Genomic DNA, 11,280 nt, shown 5'->3' on the forward strand with positions numbered 1-11,280 from the left:
GGATGGATACTACCAAAGTTAAACTTGGTGAAACAGGAGTTTTATTGAGGTTCTTACAGGAATATGGATGAGGACTTGGTTACAGTCGCAGAAATGACTCAGAGACAGCTGCAGCACCAAAGGCACACGGATAACAGCTCACAAAGCTGGAAACCTGGAGCACACTGCACAAACTATAGGCAGTTCAACAGATTGGACATACCCTTTCCAGATGCCTCAGTTGGGCTAAATCTCTTCTAGGCAGCTCAGCTGGCTTCTGTTTCTTCCAGGTAGCTGGTCTGGTTTGAGTCTTTTCTGCAGCTTGATTTCACTCTTTTAAGTGGGACTCTCAGCTTTCTTTTCTTTTTTTTTTTTTTGGTTTTTCAAGACAGGGTTTCTCTGTATAGCTCTGGCTGTCCTGGAACTCCCTTTGTAGACCAAGCTGGCCTCGAACTCAGAAATCTGCCTGCCTCTGCCTCCCGAGTGCTGGGATTAAAGGCATGCGCCACCGTGCCTGGCTCAGCTTTTATTTCTTACGGTGGCAGGGAGGGGCCTAGTGAATCTAGTCAGTTTCAGGGATTTCCCGAAACTCTTTTGTTGTGGAATGTTTCAATCTCCAAGGAAACAGTTATACAGCACAACACACATACACACACATGCACACATACACACATGCATTTAGTTTTAATTGTTTGTGTATAGATGTTTTGTTTATGCATGTATGTGTGTGCCTGGTGTCCACAGTGGCCTGAAGAGGGCATCAGCTCCCTTGGGACTGGAATTACAGCCAGTTGTGAGCCACCACAACTGTAGGTGCTAGAAATCAAACTCAGGTTCTCTGGAAGAGCAGCCAATGCTCTTAACCAGAAATGACTCAAAAACAGCTTGATTCATCTCTCCAGTCCTTGGAGCTTTGGTTTTTGAGACAAGATCTCTAGCCCAGGATGACCCTAATCTCATTACGTAGCTGAGGATGACCTCGACATCTGATTCTCCTGCTTCCACTTGCCCAATGCTAAGATTATAGGCATCCATCATCATGTGCAACTTTCTTCAAGCCTCATATTTTTTTTAACTCTATCATCCCATTTCTCAAAATCTCACTTAAATAAATAATACACAATGCAGGAAATCCTTAAGCAGACAGTTGCTAATCCTATAACTTAAGCACACTCATCTCCAGCTAATTCAGTGAAAGATACCAAGTAAGGACCAGGTTCCTTAATCATTAACATTTCTCTGGAAACACCTCTCCAAAGGGAAAAGCAGCCAGTCTCCAAAGGGGCCAACCTGGATGACAGTTGCTTGGTGGCTATCCCATAAGGTCACACTGGGAGGAGGCTATCAGGCACCTGGCCACATCTACATCTACCCATTTCTCCAAGAAGGCAGGGGCATGAGGTACTCATGTGATATATATATATATATATATATATATATATATATATATATATATATATATATATCCCCCAAATACATAAGATAAAATAAATCTGAATCTCAACTATATTAAAATAAACAAATACATCATCTTTACACTTTTTTTTTTCAGTAAACATCAACATCTAGCATCTAGTTAGGGTATGGGAAAACGTCCTTTAAAATTGTTTACATTTATTTATTCATTTATGTACTTGTGTATGTACCTGTACATGCATGCCACATATCTGGAGGTCAGAGGATAACTCCTGAGAATCAGTTTTCTCTTTCCACTATGTGATTCCCAGGGATTCCTCAGGCTTGCGCAGCAAGTCTCTACCCACTGAGCAATCTTGTTGGCCCAGGATAACCTAGTCTATGCATGACACTTTATTCAGTCATTTTGTTTACAACTGAATCTCGGGGAATTCAGAATGAACACCCTTCCCCATCTTGTGGGTATCATGGCTGCTGCACTCTGTCTAAATGAACCTTGATGAGCCGGCCGTCACCCAGTTTCACCCAGATCCTCTTACCCACGGCTTCGCTTGGGAAGAGGATAGCAGGTGCACAGATGCAGTCAGTCAGGGTTCGACTTCCTCGGGCTCTACTGCTTACGTCTTGCACAGGTTGGCTTAGGCAGAATCCTCCTCCTCCCGAACACGACCTGCATCCCACTAAACTTTGTCTCCAATTCACGGGCTAGCCAGGCTTGAATGTTCTGGAAATGTTTCAGCTGAGAAACTGGTACAAAACATAACGCCAGGGTTCCGACCACCACCAGCTTCAATCTCCTCCGCCCGTGGGGATCCTGAGTGGCCGCAGCTGAGCAAGAGATCTAAGGTCACCTCCAGTTCGAGCAGGGCCTGAGGGATGCCGACTTCAATTCTCCAGCTTCTCCCCTCTGAGCTTCACAAAGAGGCCCAGCTCTCCCTCCCGAGAACTGCTCATACCTGGGTGGCCTAGTCAAGCTTTCGTTTTAAGTCTTTTGCCACTTCATCAAGAACGTAATGTATACACATTACAGGTGTATTTGAAGGCACAAGGCATATTGAATTAAACGGCTTACGCTTTCCACTTGGACAGTTTGGATTCCACAGAGACTTAGGGATTCACCTAAAGTATAGGCAGTAGATCTGGGATTCAAATCCCGACTCCATTTTGTGGATTTGATTTGACACAGGGTCTCACTACGTAGACCTGGCCTGGGGCTAGATATATAGACCAGGCTAGCTTCTGGATTGGGATAATCCTTCTGCCTCTGCCTCACAGGGGCTGGAATAATAGGTTTAAACTGCTTTTTGAACTTTGCCAGTCAGAGCTACAGTGGCTAACACCAGCCCGTAGTTTCCATCTGAATACCCCGTATTAGGACAGCAGGGTACACTTCTCTTGTGTTTACAGTGGTTGGTGTTCCCATTCAGAGCCAATCTGGTGCAGTCTGTCCATTTCCCATTAAGTGATTGCCTCAATTCCTTATCAGTTTTTAGGAGCCTTGAGTACATTAGGGAGAAGTGACCATTCTGTATTCCAATATAAAAATATATTTGCCTGGATTGTCTTCTGACTTCACTTACTGTGATTTCCACTATGAAGAAACTATGTTTGTATGTAATCATTATTTATCCATTTTTATCTTATGGATTCTGGCCTTACACACTTGGATGAAAGTTCCGTTTATTGAGTATTCTACAATGAATTTTTCAAGTGTTTTTATAGGCTTCCTTTTTCTTTTCTCTCCTTTGACATCCAGTTCATTTAGAATTCAAGTCAAGGGCTGGAGAGGTGGCTCAGCGATTAAGAGCACTGACTGTTCTTCCGAAGGTCCTGAGTTCAAATCCCAGCAACCACATGGTGGCTCACAACCATCCATAATGAGATCTGATGCCCTCTTCTGGGGTGTCTGAAGACAGCTACAGTGTACTTACATATAATAAATAAATAAATAAATAAATAAATCTTTAAAAAGAAAGAATTCAAGTCAAAGATAAGAAATCAAGCCCCCCATACTTACTCAGTTGCTCCTACACTATTTTTTTAATTATCAATATTTCCATTAATTTATCATATGTTAAATCCACTCTCACCATTCAAATGATATTTCTTTACAACAAAACATACTGAATGTAATCATTATATTTCATTCCCTTTCTGCACTGCATTTATGAGCCAATGCCAGGAATATTTTGAATATTTGGTAAGAGAGGGCCTATTATACAATTCTGACTAAAGCCCATTCTTGTGATTTCCCTTGATGACTGTTACTCACTAAAAGCTACAGTCACAGGGTCAGCTAGATGGTCCAGTCAGTAAAGATGCTTGTGGCCAAGCCTCAGGACCTGGGTTAGATGCTTAACGTGATGGAAAGAGGCAATCCACTCCTGCAAGTTATTCTCTGACCTCCACATGGGCACAGTAGTCCACACACTCAGCAAGTAAATAAATAAATGCAATTTTTAAAAATGCCAAGCTATAGTTACGAAGAATATGTCAGGATTGGAGAAATAGCTCAGCTATTAAGAGCACTGGCTGCTCATATAGAGGCCCAGGGTTTCTCTGTGTAGCCCTGGCTGTCCTGGAACTCACTCTGTAGACTAGGCTGGCCTCGAACTCAGAAATCCGCCTGCCTCTGCCTCCCAAGTGCTGGGATTAAAGGTGTGCGCCACCATCGCCTAGCTGATGCCCAGGGTTCTATTCCCAGCATCCCTGTGGTGTGGGTCACCACCATCCATAACTCCAGTTGCAGGGGACCTACCTCCTCCGGCACTAGATAGCCACATACAGCACACACATACATGTAGGCAAAACACGCGTAGATATAAAATAAATAAGTCTAAAAAAGAACTTTTTTTTAAAGAATCTGTCAAAACATGGGAGGAAATGCTTCCAACGAAATTTGCCAAGTGAAACAGGAAGGAGATGAACTTCACAAAAACCAAGACTATGACTACATTCGGCAAACACGCACGGAGGAGAGTCACATGGCCTTACCCCAGAAAGGAGGGTGATTTTGCTGGAATGTGGGATGACTGATTCCTCCCACCTTCCCCCCACCCCAACTTCTCCGTGAAGCGGTGACATCAGCATAATTTTCAAAGTTTTGCTTTTTAATAACGGCACTTTGCTCTTGTGTGTTTTTCTTTTCTGCCTCAGGAGACTTTATGAAAATGATAGTCGAGAAATAAAAGCTTGTAAACCCACAAATATGGGCTGGGGGGGACCAGAGAAAAAGATCTCATGGTTGGAAAATTCCAGAATGTTTTGGGAGGGAAGGAGCCGGTGGAGGGATGGTAACAGACACCACTGAACTGTGAAGGGAAAGACCAGAAAACCCAGGCTAAGTGGTGATTAAAGTGAAGTATGTCACTTGCGGACAGGACAGGAGACTCCTCTTCTGGGAGACAAGGCTGATTCACTGTGTGTGCCCTCAGACACCTAAAAGCGCCCTCACCTCTTTTCTCCGGACTGCACGGGGGCCGCGCTGTTTAACATTGCTAGTTTCTATTCTGGAGCGGCCAGAGAGTTGATTGCTATGTGGCAAGGTATGTGAACGTTTGGAATAAAAGATACAACAGGCTGGAGGAGGGTTGTCGAGACTCACGAAACCCTTGAAAGCATCCAGGAACCAGCTGCATGACTCCAGGTGCAGCTTCAGGCAGGCGTGGACCAAATGCTCCTGTTCCTATCCCCAAAACCACAGAGAGGGCAGTGGAGGTAGTGATATCTCCAATATTACAAGGAGGTGGGGAGGAGAGAAGGAGGAGGAGGAGGAGGAGGAGGAGGAGGAAGTTGTTATTATTTTAACTGGAGCAGTGCTGGCCCACTGTGTAGACAGGATCAGGGGGAGACTCCCAGACCAGGCAGCTACTTCCTCTAAAAGCTGATGCTGTGGCCTCTCCTTGGTCCCCACTCAGTAACTCCATTTTTCCTTAGTTCTGAAGCCCTGTCGGAAGTGCCCACCCAGCATCCCTCCCTACTCCATCTTGCTCCTACATGCCTAGCTGCTATAGAAAGGGAGCAACAGAGTCCCTCACTCCTGCTTGAGTGACTTAAAGGGCTTCCCAAGATGCAGAGCTGCAGTTCATTCCACAGTCTCGCCTGATCTAACGGGTGGTTTTCCTTGACTGACCTTCTGGCTTCCTTTTTGGTTTTCACGTCGTCAGTCCAGGGTGGTCTCAGATTCATAATGTAGCTGAAGTTGACCTGTAATTTCTGATCCTCCTGCCTCTCCTTCTCAAGTCCTGGGACTCCACGTGTGCACCACCACACCTAACTTATGCGGTGGCAGGGATCGAACCTAGGACTCTGTGTGTGCTTGGCTAACCCACTGAGCTGCATCCCCAGGCCCCAACCTCATGTATTTTGTTCTAGAGATGGAAAGGTGACCACTGGTTTGCAGTGTTCTTATTGTTTGTGGTAGTAGGGTATGAGCCAGGGACTCATACATGGTAGGCAAATGCTTTACTATTGAGCTCCATTTCTATTTTTTTTTTTTATTTATTATATGTAAGTACACTGTAGCTGTCTTCAGACACTCCAGAAGAGGGCATCAGATCTTGTTATGGATGGCTGTGAGCCACCATGTGGTTGCTGGGATTTGAACTCCGGACCTTCGGAAGAGCAGTCGGGTGCTCTTACCCACTGAGCCATCTCACCAGCCCTCTTTCTATTTTTATATTATTTTATTTGTTGATGGTGGTTTTTGTTTTTTATAAATTGGGGGGAGAGAATAGAGAAACAAAAAAAAACAAGAAAAAAACAAGAAGAACAAAACAAAACAAAACAAAAGAACAAAAAGAAAGAAAAAAGAAAACAAAACAACAAAAAAAAAAGAAAAAAAGAAAAAAAAAGAAATTGGGGGGAGGGGAAGAGTGTGTATGTACCATGTTGTAAACGTAGAGGTCAGAAGACAACTTTGGGGAATTGGTTCTCTCGTTTCACCATATGGGGTCTAGGGATCAAATTCAGGTCCTCAGATTTGGCAGCAAGCACTTTACCCACTAAGCCAGCTCACTTACCCTTATTTATTGACAGGGTCTCACTATGTAATCCAAACTGGTCTGGGTATGTAGTTTAGAATAGCTTCAAACATGTGATCCTTCTGCCTCAGCCTCCCAAGTGTTACCTCTGTCTCCATGTGTTTTCACACACCTTACATCTGAGCCTACCAGCAGGTCCTATGACCTCTCTAATCTGCCTATCACTTTCACTGCCGCCACCACTGGCCCAAGCCACCAATCTCTCCCTGGACTACTAGAGTTCCCTCCTAAGGGGGTCTCTCTGATTCCACATCCTGTCCTCACCTTCTTTGGGTAGCTGTCACTCCAGCTCTCCAAGAATCCCTTTAAGGACATCTCAATTAAAAGCCAGTGATTTCTCTTCCCGTGCAGTGTAGAGTAAAAACCAAAGTCCACGCTACCATAGAGAAGGCTCTCCGGTTTTAATTCCTGCATCGTCCCCCTCCTCACACACTCTACTCAGCTCCCTATCCTTTCTCTTATCAGCCGACCCGTCTACGCGTGAACATTCCCAACCTCAGGACCTTTGCATGCACTCTTCCCCTTTTCCAGAAGACTCTTGGCCTCCCCCCCACCCCAATTCCCTCTCTCCTCCTCTCCAAATGTTTGCTCAAAATTCCCTTTGCAGCAAAAGCTTCCCTGGCCACCCCATTTAATAATTTATCCTTCTCTCATACCCAGAATTCATATTTGCTTCCCCAGCTTTGTCCTCTCTACTTGGCATTTATCACTATTTTGCATGCTATAATGTTTTACATGTCTGTTTAGATTCCCAATTGTCCTTCCCAGTGGGACATAGTTGCTATGAGGACATTGGTATCTAGGTTTTGTTTACTGCCATAGCTCAGCATCTTGAACAGGGCCCGGAACGTAGTAGGCATTTAACAAATATTTATTAAGTCAGTGAATGAATGGACCCTGGCCCTAGATCTTTTCCTGATTACCTGTGCCCAAGAAGCCAGTGATCAATAGTGGTTGCTAAGCACCTGCCAAAGGTCAGAGTTGCAGATGAAAATATGTTCCTCTGTGCTCTCCCACGGTGGGTGCAGGGACCTTGGAAGGGCGGAGAGCTGCGATAAATATCTCTGACAGGGAAGGAAGATGGGATTCAGTACTAGAAATAAGAGGAAGGATGTCTCCGCCCGTCTGCTCTGAGGCTGAGCCCTGCCTGGCAGGCTGCCTGCTCCCAGAAACAGGAAGTATCCAGAGGGGAAGTGACTGCAGACACGGAGAGGGATGAAATGCCCTGTGCCTGAGACAGAACACTTGAAGCTAGTCACTCTGGAGCCTTCCAAGAATCCATTCCTGGGGGATGAGTGAAATCCGTTCCACGGTGCCTCAGTGACTCATTTTGGACTGCAAGCGATCTGTAACTTCAAGTCAGGGCGAGCGAGCAGGTGCTTCCTCTTCTGGGGTCTCCAGCTGGGGTGACTGGATGCTGAACCAGGGAGGTGGGTGGTACCATTGGTCTGCTTCTGTGCCAGCATCTCCCAGAGTGGAAAGTGTGCCTGCCCCTCGAGAGGCAGGTAGGAATGGGTGCTCCATGGACCATAGCTTCAAGAAACAGCTATGCAAGAAAGTATTCCTGAGATTAAGATCTAATGATCAATCTTGTCTTCCTTGACTTCAGGCCAGAGGTAAACAACCTACAAAGCCATTACGTCTTTGAAAACCTACTTTCTATTTGTTCAGCTATGTGTCTTGAGATAGAATAAAAAACACCCTGATTAAAAACAACTTGGGAGCCAGGCATGGTGGCGCACGTCTTTTAATCCCAGCACTTGGGAGACAGAGGCAGGCAGATTTCGGAGTTTGAGGCCAGCCTGGTCTACAGAGTGAGTTCCAGGACAGCCAGGGTTACACAGAGAAACCCTGTCTCGAAATACCAAAACAACAACAACAACAACAACAAAAACAACTTGGGAGAGAGAAGGTTCAACTTTAGCTCATGGTTCCAGGCTATCGTCCATTATAGCTGCAGAAGTTTGAGGAAACCAGCCCACAGATCTGTAGTCAGAAGAGTAGTAAATGCAAGCATGCCCATACTCAGCTTGCTTCCTTCTCTTATACAGTTCAGGATACCCTGTCTAGGGAATGGTTCCACCCACAGTGGATCTCCTTGCCTCAATTAATATTATCAAGGAGCTAGAGAGAGCTCAGCCATTAAGGACACTTGATGCTCTTCTTCTTCTTCTTCTTCTTCTTCTTCTTCTTCTTCTTCTTCTTCTTCTTTAATCTCAATGGGTATTTAATGTTCTTTTTTTCCCAACTTTTTATTAGGTATTTACTTCATTTACATTTCAAATGCTATCCGGAAAGTCCCCTATACCCCCTCTCTGCTCCCTACCCACCCACTCCCACTTCTTGGCTCTGGCATTCCCCTGTACTGGGGCATATAAAGTTTACAAGACCATAGGGGCCTCTCTTCCCAATGATGGCTGACTAGGCCATCTTCTGCTACATATGCAGCTAGAGACACAAGCTCTGAGGGTACTGGTTAGTTCATATTGTTGTTCCACCTATAGGGTTGCAGACCCCTCCAGCTCCTTGGGTACTTTCTCTAGCTCCTCCATTGGGTGCCCGGTGTTCCATCCAATAGATGACTGTGAGCATCCACTTAAAAATATGGAACACAGGGGCTGGTGAGATGGCTCAGTGGGTAAGAGCACCCAACTGCTCTTCCAAAGGTGCAGAGTTCAAATCCCAGCAACCACATGGTGGCTCACAACCATCCTTAACAAGAGCTGACTCCCTCTTCTGGAGTGTCTGAAGACAGCTACAGTGTACTTACATATATAATAAATAAATAAATCTTTAAAAAAAAAATATGGAACGCTTCACGAATTTGCATGTCATCCTTGCACAGGGGCCATGCTAATCTTCTCGGTATGGTTCCAATTTTAGTATATGTGCTGCCAAAGCAAGCACCACTTGATGCTCTTAAAGAGGATCCAAATTTGATTGCTAGCACCCATACAGTGGCTCTCTGCTCCATTTCCAGGGGATCTACTGTTGTTCTGCCTTGCTTGGTTCTGAACTGTTGACCAAAGGGCTATAAGGTCATAAAACACATACCAGGAAATCTGCGGTGAAAAATAAGTTGGTTGTTTAAGGACAGCATTGAAAACACAGTGCTCGGGTGGAAACAGGCAGAGACATCAATTCATTTCCAGAAGAACAGAAAACCACCCTGTGTAACCACACTGATCTACCCTGGGCTTTATGTTTATGATGAAGCACAGTGGGCAGCTCAAAGCCGCGGATGTTATTATGAGCGTTTAAATCATGCTAATAAAAGCTGCAGTTGTTTTTAATCCCTTCCTGAAAACCAAAGCAAGCCATCTTTATGCCTGCCCTTTGATAGTTTAAAGATAGCAGGAGGTGTCATTCCCACGTGTGACTTCTAGCTTGCTTATTTACAGAGCAGAGCTTATACGGTATGAATTCCCAAGGCTTGGGGCTGGAGAGATGGCTCAGCAGTTGAGAACACTGGCTACTCTTCCAGAGGACCTGGACTCAATTCCCAGCACCCACATGGCAGCTCACAACTGTCTATAATTGCAGTTCCAGGGGATCTGACAACCCTCACGCAAACATACATGTAGGCAAAACACCAAAGCACATAAATAAATAAATAAATCATAAATTAAAAGGTTTTTTTTGTTTTTTTTATTTTTTTGTTTTTTTGCCTAAGCATTTGGCCTTGAATATCTTTGCAGTGGTCATTGTATCTATCTCTATGTACCCTGTGTGCTTCCTTTTAGGGAATTAGGGGCTCCTCTGCAGTGGAAGTAGCCCAGAGTGGCTGTAACCATAGAGATCCCTAGGGCTAAAGCAGGCATCCACCCTTCATGCTCTAGACGTGCTGAGCAAGCCTGTCCTAACCAAGCTAACGCATCATAACCAGTGCACACTGATCCGTCTTACAGCCCCAGAGCCCAGGTCGGAGGGTAGAGTGCTCGTCTAGCATGCACGCAGCCCTGGGTTCAATCCCCAACACTGCATAAACTGGCTGTGAGGCCGCACACCTGTGATCCCAGCATTTGGGAGATAGAGGCCTGTAGATGAGGGGTTCAAGGTCATCCTCAGTTACACAGTGGGTTTGGAGGTCAGATCCTGTCTCAGGGGAGGAAGGTGAGCACTCTGTGGGACATCCAGGAAGCAAAGCGTGAGGGAAGGAGTGCCAGCCCTTGGATGCCTTGCGCTCCCTCAACACCTCTCGTTTCTCTTCATGCCTCCCGCAACTCACATCTTACCCTGAGATGCAAGCAAAGCAGCCATTCTCCCGTGCAAAGTCGATAATGCTCCCCGTTTTCCTGGGACCCAAGGAAGTGGAGCTCAAGTTTGGACACTGTAGGAAAACCCAGGCAGTTGGTTCCTCTATGCCCAGAAAAGGGGAGCACAGTCAATCCTGACTGGATTGCTGGGTACCCCATCTTCACAGTTTCACGGTGGTCAGGTTAGAAATTTCTAGAATGTATAGCCTCAGAGACTCCCATTGACTGGCTCTATGTAAGTCTCATGTCCACCCCAGAGGCGACTACCCTGAGGGGGGGCCACTGGGAGGCAGGTGAGACCCATTTGTTCAGAAAACAGCAATTAACCCCCACTCTGCCAAGCCAGCCCAAACACCAGAGCAGCCTCAACCTACTTTATTCAAATGAAGATATGTGCAGGCTTCTCTCTCTTTTTTTTTTTTTTTTTAAAGATTTATTTATTTATTATATGTAAGTACACTGTAGTTGTCCTCAGACACTCCAGAAGCGGGCGTCAGATCTTGTTACGGATGGTTGTGAGCCACCATGTGGTTGCTGGGATTTGAACTCCAGACCTTCGGAAGAGCAGTCGGGTGCTCTTACCCGCT

The 11,280-nt window shown here is 45.5% G+C and overlaps 1 non-coding gene across 1 annotated transcript; it reads right to left on the reverse strand.

The window, feature by feature from the left end:
• Window positions 1-9,237: 9,237 nt before the first annotated feature.
• On the reverse strand, window positions 9,238-9,344 carry LOC115065474. The gene has a single exon (XR_003845252.1). It is a non-coding gene; the product is annotated as a U6 spliceosomal RNA (small nuclear RNA).
• Window positions 9,345-11,280: the final 1,936 nt, after the last annotated feature.

The sequence above is a fragment of the Mus pahari genome, chromosome 14 (assembly GCF_900095145.1).
Source record: "Mus pahari chromosome 14, PAHARI_EIJ_v1.1, whole genome shotgun sequence".
NCBI lineage: Eukaryota > Metazoa > Chordata > Mammalia > Rodentia > Muridae > Mus > Mus pahari.